Below are 13,645 nucleotides of genomic sequence, written 5' to 3'. Positions count from 1 at the left end.
CTACTTTCCTCCAAATATTTTAGATTGCGTATATTCGCAGTTGTTTTCTCTTTTATTGCATTAGTTCACGCTAGGCTGTGCATATGCTAGGAATACAGTGAGTCAATTCTTATGGCGATAAATAATTCCTGGACTGGGAAAAGAAATTCCAGACAATTGCAAGTTGGAATATCATGTGGGAAAAATGAACACTTAAATCTTTCCCTGAAATCTCGCATTTCTCGTACATAATTACGATGGTCGTTTTTCCCTATGTACGTGGATGTCAACAAAGTATTTTGGCACTTCCTAGCAGATTGAAACTGTAATGCCGGACCGAGATTCGAACTCGGGACCTTTGCCTTTCATGGGCAAGTGCCCTACCATCCTACCTACACAAGCACGATTCACGACCTGTCTTCATAGCTTTAATTCCGCCAGCACCTCCTCTCCTACCTGTGGCTAAGCAATATCCTTTCTTCCAGCAGTGCTAGTTCTGCAAAGTTCGCAGGAGAGCTTCTGTGAAGTTTGGAAGATCGGAGACGAGGTACTGGCAGAAGTAAAGCTGTGAGGACGGGGCGTGAGTCGTGCTTGGGTCGCTCACATGGTAGAGCACTTTGCTGCGAAAGGCGAAGGTCCCGAGTTCGAGTCTCGGCCCGGCACACAATTTTAGTCTGCCAGGAAGTCTCATATCAGCGCACACTCCACTGCAGAGTGAAAATTTCATTCTGGAAGTATTTCGGGATCCGGAGGAGAAAGCTGGTGTTTAGCACGTCGCTGAACAATCTCGCCACACAGAAAAACGCCGTTGCTTTAATGGTCGGCACTCCGGCATTACTGCGGTCTATAGACAACAGCCGTAGCTTTTATTGGTTCGTAATGGCACACTGCACTCTGCCGCACCGAGATACCGTGTAAGTTCATCCTGTGGCTGACTGAAGCGTATGACTAATCTGTCTCCCTAGACCCCACCAACGCGATGTGACGCGTTTCGCTGGCGCAGCACGCACAAGCAGAAATAGCTCGGAGACCTTGGAAGCGGTTGCACTTGGTGCGTCAGCTGTGGCTTGGCAGAAACAGCTGCTAGCGGCTCCAGTGCTGACAAGCGCTGGCACATTCTTCACCAGCGAAACTTGTTGGTATCGCACGGAACTTGTACAGCACGGTCCAAATGCGACACTAAATATGTTATATTTTGACTAAAGTTCAGTCTTGATCACAACATTTATGTTTCAATGATATAGGTAACCGGTTTCGGTTATTTTTACATAACCAGCATCAGACCCATGGCTCCCTTAGGATGGTAGGTGGAGCTCTCCTCAGCTGCTACGAAGTTAATGGTGTGATCAAGACTGAACTTTAGTCAAAATATAATAATCTACTGATCACTGTATTCCAAAAATGTTTACCAAAATTGTACTAAATATGTTGTCGGTAGATTTCTGCGTGGATAGGAGAAATGCTACCCGCATAGCAATCCGAAAGTCTCGTTATCATTTGCACATGTTTCTTGTGCTCTTCTGCGAATACTGAGATGCTGTAAGCAATTTAAGTAACTCCTTCGGTAACCCGTAGGTTTGGCAGTACTGAAGCACTTGGCTGAATGTTCTGTTACTTCTACATCTACATCTACATTTATACTCTGCAAGCCACCCAACGGTGTGTGGCGGAGGGCACTTTACGTGCCACTGTCATTACCTCCCTTTCCTGTTACAGTCACGTATGGTTCGCGGGAAGAACAAGTGCCGGAAAGCCTCCGTGCGTGCTCGAATCTCTCTAATTCTACACTCGTGATCTCCTCGGGGGGTATGAGTAGGGGGAAGCAATATATTCGATACCTCATCCAGAAACGCTCACTCGAGAAACCTGGACAGCAAGCTACACCGTGATGCAGAGTCTGCCATTTGAGTTTGTTAGACATATCCGTAACGCTATCACGCTTACCAAATAACCCTGTGACGAAACACGCCGCTCTTCTTTGGATCTTCTCCATCTCCTCTGTCAACGCGACCTGGTACGGATCCCACACTGATGAGCAATACTCAAGTATTGTTGATGGACTACATTTTCTAAGCACTCTCCCAATGAATCTCAACCTGGCACCCGCCTTACCAACAATTAATTTTGTATGATTATTCCACTTCAAATATTTTACAGAAGTAACTGCTACCAGTGTTTGTTCCGCTATCATATAATCATACAATAAGGGATCCTTCTTTCTATCTATTCGCAATACATTAAATTTGTGTATGTTAGGGGTCAGTTGCCACTCCCTGCACCAAGTGCCTATCCGCTGCAGATCTTCCTGCTTTTCGCTGCAATTTTCTAATGCTGCAACTTCTCTGTATACTACAGCATCATCCGCGAAAAGCCGCATGGAACTTACGACATTATCTTGGTTCAAATGGCTCTGAGCACTATGCGACTTAACTTCTGAGGTCATAAGTCGCCTAGAACTTAGAACTAATTAAACCTAACTAACCTAAGGACATCACACACATCCATGCCCGAGGCAGGATTCGAACCGGCGACCGTAGCGGTCGCTCGGTTCCAGACTGTAGCGCCTAGAACCGCACGGCCACTCCGGCCGGCCGACACTATCTACTAGGTCATTTATATATATTGTGAAAAACAATGGTCCCATAACACTCCCCTGTGGCACGTCAGAGGTTACTTTAACGTCTATAGACGTCTCTTCATTGAGGACAACATGCTGTGTTCTGTTTGCTAAAAACTCTTCAATCGAGCCACACAGATGGTCCGATATTCCGTAGGCTCTTACTTTTTTTATCAGGCGACAGTGCGGAACTGTATCTAACGCCTTCCGCAAGTCAAGGAAGCTGACTCGAGCCTGTATCTAATATTTTCTGGGTCTCGTGAACAAATAAAGCGAGTTGGGTCTCACACGATCGCTGTTTCCGGAATCCATGTTGATTCCTACAGAGCAGATACTGGGTTTCCAGAAATGACATGTTACACGAGCAAAAAACATGTTCTAAAATTCTACAACAGATCGATGTCAGAGATACAGGCCTATAGTTTTCCGCATCATCTCGACGACCCTTCTTGAAAACTGGAACCACCTGTGCTCTTTTCCAATCAATTGCAACCTTCCGTTCCTCTAGAGACTTGTGGTACACGGGTGTTAGAAGGGGGCAAGTTCTTTCGCGTACTTAATTGGCAAACATTCCTTTTAGCAGCGGAAAAACAATACGATGATGTGACAGAAGTCATGGAAATGTGCCTGGCGTATGGAGCAACACGTTGGAAGCTCCGTGCAGAAATATTGAGCCATGATCCCTCTATAGCCGTTGATAAATTTGAAAGTGTTTCCCGTGCAGGATTTTGTGCAAGAACTAAGCTCTCGATTACGTGCCGTGTGTGTTCGGTGGGATTCATGATGGGCGATGTGGGGGGCCAGATTGTTTACTCGAATTGTCAGGAACCAATCGCGAAGAATTGTAGCCCGGTGTCATGGCGCATTGTCATCCGTGAAAATCCCATTGCCGTCTGGGAACATGAAGTCCATGAATGGCAATAATTATCTCCACGTTGCCGAACATAAACATTTCCAGTCAATGATTGAGGGCAATATAATGGAAATGGAAGAGGATGTAGATGAAGATGAAATGGGAGATAGGATACTGCGTGAAGAGTTTGACAGAGCACTGAAAGACCTAAGTCGAAACAAGGCCCCCGGAGTAGACAACATTCCATTAGAACTACTGACAGCCTTGGGACAGCCAATCCTGACAAAACTCTACCATCTAGTGAGCAAAATGTATGAGACAGGCGAAATGCCCTCAGACTTCAAGATGAATATAATAATTCCAATACCAAAGAAAGCAGGTGTGAACAGATGTGAAAATTACCGAACTATCAGTTTAATAAGTCACGGCTGTCAAATACTAACGCGAATTCTTTACAGACAACTGCAACAACTGGTAGAAGCCGACCTCGTGAAAGATCAGTTTGGATTCCGTAGAAATATTGGAACACGTGAGGCAATACTGATCCTACGGCTTATCGTTGAAGCTAGATTAAGGAAAGGCAAACCTACGTTTCTAGAATTTGTAGACTTAGAGAAAGCTTTTCACAATGTGGGCTGGAATACCGTCTTTTGAATTCTGAAGGTAGCAGGGGTAAAATACAGGGAGCGAAAGGCTATTTACAACATCGAGTATAGATTTAAGTGTCAGGATGTCGTTTCTGAAAGTATTTGTATGGAGTGTAGCCATGTATGGAAGTGAAACATGGACGATAAGTAGTTTGGACAAGAAGAGAATAGAAGCTTTCGAAATGTGGTGCTACAGAAGAATGCTGAAGATTAGATCGGTAGATCACATAACTAATGAGGAAGTATTGAATAGGATTGGGGAGAAGAGAAGTTTGTGGCACAACTTGACCAGAAGAAGGGATCGGTTGGTGGGACATGTTCTGAGGCATCAAGGGATCACCAATTTAGTATTGGAGGGCAGCGTGGAGGGTAAAAATCGTAGAGGGAGACCAAGAGATGAATACACTAAGCGGATTCAGAAGGATGTAGGTTGCAGTAGGTACTGGGAGATGAAGAAGCTTGCATAGGGTAGAGTAGCATGGAGAGCTGCATCAAACCAGTCTCAGGACGGAAAACCACAACAACACAACAACATGTAAAAATTTTAAAAATGTGTAAAAATTCCAGAATTCGAACGTGTCACATCTATATCTCCAGTTGGGAGTTACCCATTGCTCCGCCGAGAGCTTGCTATGATTCGTACCTCAGCTGAGTGTGTTCTAGAGGTGAACTCAGCACAAGTATTTGCCTAGAATAATTTTGTTATATTTTGGGTCGTAGCTCATGACTGACAGCTATGAATCTACAATACTGGCGATTAAAATTGCGAAACCAAGAAGAAATGCAGATATGGGTATTCATTGGACTAATATATTATACTAGAACTGACATGTGATTACATTCTCACGCAATTTGAGTGCATAGATCCTGAGGAATCAGTACCCAGAACAACCACCTCTGGCTAAAATAAGTAAACAATCCGTTCTTGGTCATCCTCGTCGCCGGCCTGAGTGACCGGCGGGTCTAGGCGCTTCAGTCTGGACCCGCGCGACAGCTACGGTCGCAGGTTCGAATCCTGTCTCGGGCATGGATGTGTGTGACGTCCTTTGGTTGGTTAGGTTTAATTAGTTCAAAGTTCTAGGGGACTGATGACCTCAGAATTTAAGTCCGATAGTGCTCAGAGACATTTGAACCATTTGACTTGCGTTGGCTGGTCTCTATATGTTTCTTTATGCCATTTGCCATTCCCCAGTCCGCACTTTTCCCTCCTGGAATTTCAGTTATTGTCACACAAGATTTTGATTCCATACCCCTTCTCTTGGTGGATTTTTTTTTGTTTCCACATGTTTCGAAACCGTTTGTTTTTCCACCATGTGACACAAAAACGTCAGCAAGGCACGCAGAACACAAAGGACGCATTTCTTCCCGATTCGACAGTTAGATTTTTTTTTTCCCATGATGAGAAGCGAATCAAAATACTATGAATATGACGAATAAGACAGAAATGAAATACACAAAAATAAAGCCTCTCAGAGATTCAGGTAACATTTCCACTCTAAAGATTTATAAGATTATGGAAACACTGTATAATGAAACTTCCTGGCATATCAAAGCTGTCTGCCGGACCAAGAGCACTTGCCCGCGAAAGGCAAAGGTCCCGAGTTCGAGTCTCGGTCCGGCACACAGTTTTGATCTGCCACGAAGTTTCATATCAGCGCACACTCCGCTGCAGAGTGAAAATCTCATTCTGGAAACATCCCCCAGGCTGTGGCTAGGCCATGTCTCCGCAATATCCTTTCTTTCAAGAGAGCTAGTTCTGCAAGGTTCGCAGGAGAGCTTCGGTAAAGTTTGGAAGGTAGGACACGAGGTCCTGACAGAAGTAAAGCTATGAGGACGGGCGGTGAGTTGTGCTTTGGTAGCTCAGTTGGTAGAGCACTTGCCCGCGAAAGGCAAAGGTCCCGAGTTCAGTCTCGGTCCGGCACACAGTTTTGACCTGCCAGGAAGTTTCAAATCAATGCGCACTCCGCTGCAGAGTGAAAATCTCATTCTGGGAACGTTGTATAATAATCGACTTCACTTATTTTTATGCACAACGACAACAAACAAACCCAAGTCCCAGCAGAAAACAACACTGAGCAATAATATTATACACTCACAGAATGCGCGGGAAAAAGGAAAAATAACAGTCGATATACAGATGGTGCGCGAACTCCGTTTTCCTCGACTTCTATGAACTCCGATACGAATATCGATTAGAAATGAATGATGAGCGAAGTTCTTTCGACCACTGCCCAAGAACCTGAAATGGCGTGTTTCCAAAACAAATGTGCTAGGTGTGACCATAATCAGCAAGAAAAATATTTCACTCAACTGAATACGCTCGCCAACCAACGTCACAGTGGGATCATTCCGCTCCAGATCACAAGAAATATGGACTGATCATTCAGAATCTTTTATTTCGCTGCCAGCCAGAGTGGCCGAGCGGTTCTAGGCGCTACAGTCTGGAACCGCGCGACCGCTACGGTCACAGGTTCGAATCCTGCCTCGGACATGGATGTGTGTGATGTCCTTAGGTTAGTTAGGTTTAAGTAGTTCTAAGTTCTAGGGGACTGATGACCTCAGAAGTTAAGTCCCATAGTGCTCAGAGCCATTTTTTTGTATTTCGCGGAGAGGTGTGACATACCGAAACGAGGTTTTCAGCAAATGATAGCAACCAGAGAGGCACGTATATCTGTTATGGGGGTAATAATTTTAGGTTTTTATCAAGTGAGACATTCACGAGATGTTTTCAAATGCAACGGTATACATTTTTCAATGACACTCGAAATTGTTGCGTAAACGATTGGATTGATGTAAAGATTGTCAATGTTGGCGTTGAAACTTCTACGGTGGATCTTTGAGCATAACACTCCCCTGTGGTACGCCAGAGGTTACTTTAACGTCTGTAGACGTCTCTCCATTGAGAACAACATGCTGTGTTCTGTTTGCTAAAATCTCTTCAATCGAGCCACACAGCTGGTCTGATATTCCGTAGGCTCTTACTTTGTTTATCAGGCGAGAGTACGGAACTGTATTGAACGCCTTCCGGAAGTCAAGGAAAATGACATCTACCTGGGTGCCTGTATCTAGTATTTTCTGGGTCTCATGAACAAATAAAGCGAGTTGGGTCTCACACGATCGCTGTTTATGGAATCCATGTTGATTCCTACAGAGTAGATTCTGAGTTTCCAGAAATGATATGATACGCGAGCAAAAAACATGTTCTAAAATTCTACAACCGATCTATGTCAGAGAAATAGGCCTATAGTTTTGCGCATCTGCTCGACGACCCTTCTTGAAAACTGGGACTACCTGTGCTCTTTTCCAATCATTTGGAACCTTCCGTGCCTCTAGAGACTTGCGGTACACGGCTGTTACAAGGGGGGAAGTTTTTTCACGTACTCTGTGTAGAATCGAATTGGTATCCCGTCAGGTCCAGTGGACTTTACTATGTTGAGTGATTTCAATACCTTTTCTATTCCTTGGACACTTATTTCGATGTCAGCCATTTTTTCGTTCGTGCGAGGATTTAGAGAAGGAAGTGCAGTGCGGTCTTCCTCTGTGAAACAGCTTTGGAAAAAGGTGTTTAGTATTTCAGCTTTACGCGTGTCATCGTCTGTTTCAATGCTATTATCATCCCGGAGTGTCTGGATACGCTGTTTCGATCCACTTACTGATTTAACGTAAGACCAGAACTTCGTAGGATTTTCTGTCAAGTCGGTACATAGAATTTTAGTTTCGAATTTACTGAACACTTCACGCATAGCCCTCCTTACGCTTACTTTGACATCGTTTAGCTTCTGTTTGTCCGAGAGGTTTTGGCTGCGTTTAAACTTGCAGTGAATAAGGGCTATCATTGTACATTAAAATAATTGAATGTTATTTTAAAAGAGATCGCTACATATTGCTCAAAATATAATTCGTGTGCATTTATTTAAATAAATGATTGTTTGCAGTTCATTCGGTACTTGATTTCATTCTTAATGATGTTGAGGTAATTTGGACGATTAATTTCTTGTTTTAGGACAATTTTTAGTATCTCATTTCAGTTTGTAGGTATGGATTTATCTGTTCTGATAAATCTGGATGATATGAGAGGCTATAGGCGTAGATATGTTGGCCACGATTTTTTTTTTTTTTTTTTTTTTTTTTTTTTTTTTTTTTACAAATGTTGCAGAGTATGTTCGATCTCGTGAGTGCGGCGAACATATGCGCTTCACAAATGTATCTCATCGGCGTACTCGCGACTTACTCATATGGCGGTGCAGCAGGGATGGGTTGTGGCGGTCCATGAGACGAGCGACGTGGTTCGAAAAATGTAAGCTCGTCTTGAGAGATATTATGAAAATCACGTACTGTTGGTGTGGTGGCAAAAGGAAGTACAACAGTGGGAGGGGGGGGGGGGGATCTCTGGTGGGATTATGGGTTTGGGAGGGCTGTAGTTTCAGCTCAAGATTGTGACGATGTAGTGTTTAAAGTAGTACCCAATCGAAGGAAGAAAGTTTTGGTCAGCTTAATTGAAGATCAAGTTGGAGAGGGTTCCATTGTAATTTCAGATGGTTTTTCTTCATATAGGGATTTACGGGAAACGGGTTATCAGCATCTCGTAGTTAATCACAATACTGAGTTCTGATCGTTATCCACAGGGGCTTGCACGAAGAGCATACAGGGTTATTGGTCAGCTGTGAAATCTCTTGTAGGGATGGGGAAACGACGGATTTACACATTTCACAGTCACTTAGACGAATATTCATAGAGCCGTAGTATTCCCCAAACATATTGCCCGTTTACATGTCTTGTTAAACGCATTGGGCAAATGTACCGTCCGAAATATGTTAGGTAATTTCACATTAGAATAAGGGCTTGGGGGTGGGGGTCAATGTGTGTGTCTGTGCGTGTATGTGTGTGTGTTTGTGTGTGTGTTTGTGTGTGTTTGTGTGTGTGTGTCTGTGGTCTGTGAGAGTTTTCGTAATGTTTTGTTTGTTGCGTATGTGGGTATGTGATTTTTGTTGATGTCTTTCTAGACGAGCTTCGGTTCTTTTGAAAAGTTCTCATGTGCTAAGTTCAGTTTCCATTTTTTTCTTTTACTGTATTTGAATATTTTGACATATTTCATTGTTGTCTCACACCATTACGTGTGTTTTCGTATACTCCAGTACGTACCAGTAACAGTAATTTCGCAGCCGTCGTTATTCTTTCGTTTCCCAGCACTAGTATGAGAACGATTTTTTCGAATCTGTACTAGCAATATTGAAGGCGAAACGGTCGATACAATTAAAATATGTATCCCGTCCTTCAGTTGACTATTCGAAAAGAACAACATATGTAACATTGATGAGATTTACCTGTATATGTCAACTGGAGACCAGGATACAAATTTGTGTATAGCTACACTACTGGCTATTAAAGTTGCTACACCAAGTAGAAATGCAGATGATAAACGAGGATTCATTGGACATATATATTATAATAGAACTGACATGTGATTAGATTTTCACGCAATTTGAGTGCATAGATCCTGAGAAATCAGTACCAAGAACAACCACCTCTGGCCTTATGGCCTTGATGCGCCTGGGCATTGTGTCAGAGCTTGGATGGCGTGTACGGGTACAGTTGCCCATGCAGCTTCAACACGATACCACAGTTCATCAACAGTAGTGACTTATTGTGACGAGCCAGTTGCACGGCCACCATTGACCAGACGTTTTCTGTTGGTGAGAGATCTGGAGAATGTGCTGACCAGGGCAGGAGTCGAACATTTTCTCTATCCAGAAAGGCCCGTACTGGACCTGCAACAATGCACGGTCGTGCATTATCCTGCTGAAATGTAGGGTTTCGCAGGGATCGAATGAAGGGTGGAGCCACGGGTCGTAACACATCTGAAATGTAACGTTCACTGTTCAAAGTTCCGTCAATGCGAACAAGAGGTGACTGAGACGTGTAACCAATGGCACCCCATACCATCACGCTGGGTGATACGCCAGTATGGCGATGACGAATACACGCTTCGAATGTGCGTTCACCGTGATGTCGCCAAACACGGATGCGACCATCATGATGCTGTAAACAGAATCTGGATTCATCCGAAAAAGTGACGTTCTGCCATTCGTGCACCCAGGTTCGTCGTTGAGTACACCATCGCATGCGCTCCTGTCTGTGATGCAGCGTCAAGGTTAACCGCAGCCGTGATCTCCGAGCTGATAGTCGATGCTGCTGCAAACGTCGTCGTTCGTGCAGAGGGTTGTTGTCTTGCAAACGTCCCCATCTGTAGACTCAAGGATCGAGACGTGGCTGCACGATCCGTTAGAGCCATGCGGATAAGATACCTGTCATCTCGACTGCTAGTGATACGAGGCCGTTGGGATCCAGCACGCTCGTGATGACTGGGTGTTGTGTGCTGTCCTTAGGTTGGTTTGGTTTAAGTAGTTCTAAGTTCTATGGGACTGATGACCATAGATGTTAAGTCCCATGGTGCTCAGAGCCATTTGAACCATTTTGATCCAGCACGGCGTTCTCTATTACCCTCCTGAACCCACCGATTCCATATTCTGCTAACAGTCATTGGATCGCGACCAACGCGAGCATCAATGCCGCGATACGACAAACCGCAATCGCGATAGGCTACAATCCGACCTTTATCAAAGTCGGAAACGTAATGGTACGCATTTGTCCTCCTTACACGAGGCATCACAACAACGTTTCACCAGGCAACGCGCTTCAACTGCTGTTTGCGTATGAGAAATCGGTTAGAAACTTTCCTCATGTCAGCACGTTGTAGCTGTTGCCACCGGTGCCAACCTTGTGTGAATGCTCTGAAAAGCTAATCATTTGCATATCACAGCATGTTCTTCCTGTCGGTTAAATTTCGCGTCTGTAGCACGTCACGTTCCTGGTGTAGCAATTTTAATGGCCAGTAATGTAGTAATAACCATGCTCCAAAGATTTTACAGTTTTTCTTGACAAATGGATTTCTTTTATTTTCAATTATTATTTCATATATGAATCCAGGAAAAAACTTAATAAACAGTACTAGATCGCGTAATTAATAATAGAAGTTTTAAGTGTGCCAAATAATTCGTAATTTTAAATGTTTAAAAAATTGAACTGTACTTTCAGAGCAAGTACTTATCGATCGTAACATCGGAAACAGAGTAATTCCTATTCAAAAATTTCAGCTTGGAAAATAACATATTGCGTATAAAATAATATGAAAGTTTCAGAGAAGCAGCTGAGATAATATTGACCCGTACAAAATTAGAAAAACAGTACTGGCATCGACAACTGCTGTTGAAGAAAAGTAATGCTGGAGGAGGATGTCACGTTACAAGACTCCATGTACTCGTAATATTCGATTTTAAAATGTACCCATTTTTGTGTGCTTTCCGACGAACTAGGAAAATCTTTTTCCCTCTGATAATTGGAACGCACGTAAAGAAGTGAATAAAATCGCTGTCTCTGTACTTGTTTCAGTTCGCTACAAATCGTGTGAAACCGACCAGTGAGACAATAACTGCACGTTTTCTGTGTCAAAAAATTAATTACCTGATTCGGCGTGACACATCGTCGTGATGAAAAGTGATGCGATGTTGTCATTTTGCACTGTTTTTTCCTCATTTCATCAATGACTTGCGATATAGAAATTGTTTTATACCACTCAGCACTAACTGGTCTTTGATACTCCAAGTCAATCGTCGACTGACGTAACATATGAGGGAAGGAACAGCCTATCATCTTTCAAACGCTTCGCGGACGAATAGTTTTTGTGTGTCTAGGTTGACATTGAATCATCAGCGCAGATGATTGCTCGTAAGTTTCTAGGTGTCACGAATGTATCAAAGATACGTCTCTTGTTGGCTCGTTGTATTCAGACTTTGCATTTACTCGGTCGAATGTTTTGAGTGCCTCCAGACGACAGTTCGTACCAGCCTACAGCTGAGTTTTGGCCAGATCCTGTGCTAACCATCGTGAACAGATCTTTTTCGCAGTTAAATGCTGATGTAAATCACTTGTGCTGCAGTGGTGAATACGCCCAAGGTTGTCTTTGCAGTCCAAGTTCCAAATTTCATAGTCCATTTTCGTTTGTAGCGTCGTCTGCAGTTGAATCCGTCATTAACAAAGATGGTTCCAGTAGAAGGGAAATTTAGAACCATGTTGTCCACGACAGACACGTGATATAAGTGCTAAGTGCAGTTTTATGGAAAATACGTATTAGATCATCAACGAAGATAAGGTTAACAGACACTGTCGTAGCAAGTTTAGCAACATGTGAAACAGAAACATGTGAAATACTGAAAGAACTAAGAGGAAAGTCTTGCCAATGGAGATGCAGGATTTCGAAGCTAAAAAATGGTCAAATGGCTCTGAGCACTATGGGACTTAACTTCTGAGGTCATCAGTCCCCTAGAACTTAGAACTACTTAAACCTAACTAACCTAAGGACATCACACACATCCATGCCCGAGGCAGGATTCGAACCTGCGACCGTAGCGATCGCGCGGTTCCACACTGTAGCGCCTAGAACCGCTCCGCCACAGATGTCGGTGCGATTTCGAAGCTTTTGACGTAGGTTGAGACAATCCGGTAAGACTCCTGTTTAAAAAAAAAAAAAAAAAAAAAAAAAAAAAAGGGTTAAGAAATGGGTATGAGAATTACGAAGGTTGGTTTTAGTTGCAGTTCGTAAAATTTACTCTAGAATGTTCAATAATCTCTTGAGAGCAATAGTAGGGGAATGCGTGGAAGAAGAAGAAAATCGATTTAGGAAGAATTGCTTCCCAAACGAAAATATTTTCGGTATTAAAAGAAGTTTGAGAGAATTATGCGACGTCAGTCTAGAAACACGTGTTACTTCTACTTTCTTCGAGAAAAATTCTGTCTCGATCATTAGAAACGTCCGATTTTAAAGGTTGTCTAAATAAGGCTAAATCGTACTTAAAGGCTAACACGGGCGAAATGGGACTTCCCCAGAAACAGTAGAGGCTAAAAGGGAGCTTTTGCAGAAAATACGGTTTTTAAACGGGTCTTCTGAATTAATGCTAAGGAAAGTCAGTATTTTGAATTTGCCCATTTTAAGAAAATATAATAAATAAGCTTACACTAGTGCCACCTAGAATAACTCCGAAAGTATGACAGTAGCTGAAAAGTTTGTGGGACAAATGTTGAATGGGACAACGGGGGCCATAATATGACGTTCCTTTTTGTAGCTAGGTAGGGTCGCGTCAAAGATGTGAAGGGCAAAATGGAATGCTATAGTTGTTGTTGTTGTTGTGGTCTTCAGTCCTGAGACTGGTTTGATGCAGCTTTCCGTGCTACTCTATCCTGTGCAAGCTTCTTCATCTCCCAGTACCTACTGCAACCTACATCCTTCTGAATCTGCTTAGTGTATTCATCTCTTGCTCTCCCCCTACGATTTGGTGATCCCTTGATGCCTCAGAACATGTCCTACTAATCGGTCCCTTCCTCTCTTCAAGTTGTGCCACATACTCCTCTTCTCCCCAATTCTGTTCAATACTTCCTCATTAGTTATGTGATCTACCCATCTCATCTTCAGCATTCTTCTGTAGCACCAGATTT

The sequence above is a fragment of the Schistocerca serialis genome, chromosome 12 (assembly GCF_023864345.2).
Source record: "Schistocerca serialis cubense isolate TAMUIC-IGC-003099 chromosome 12, iqSchSeri2.2, whole genome shotgun sequence".
Lineage (NCBI taxonomy): Eukaryota > Metazoa > Arthropoda > Insecta > Orthoptera > Acrididae > Schistocerca > Schistocerca serialis.
The sequence above is the reverse complement of the archived record's forward strand: the minus strand, read 5'-3'. Positions refer to the sequence as shown.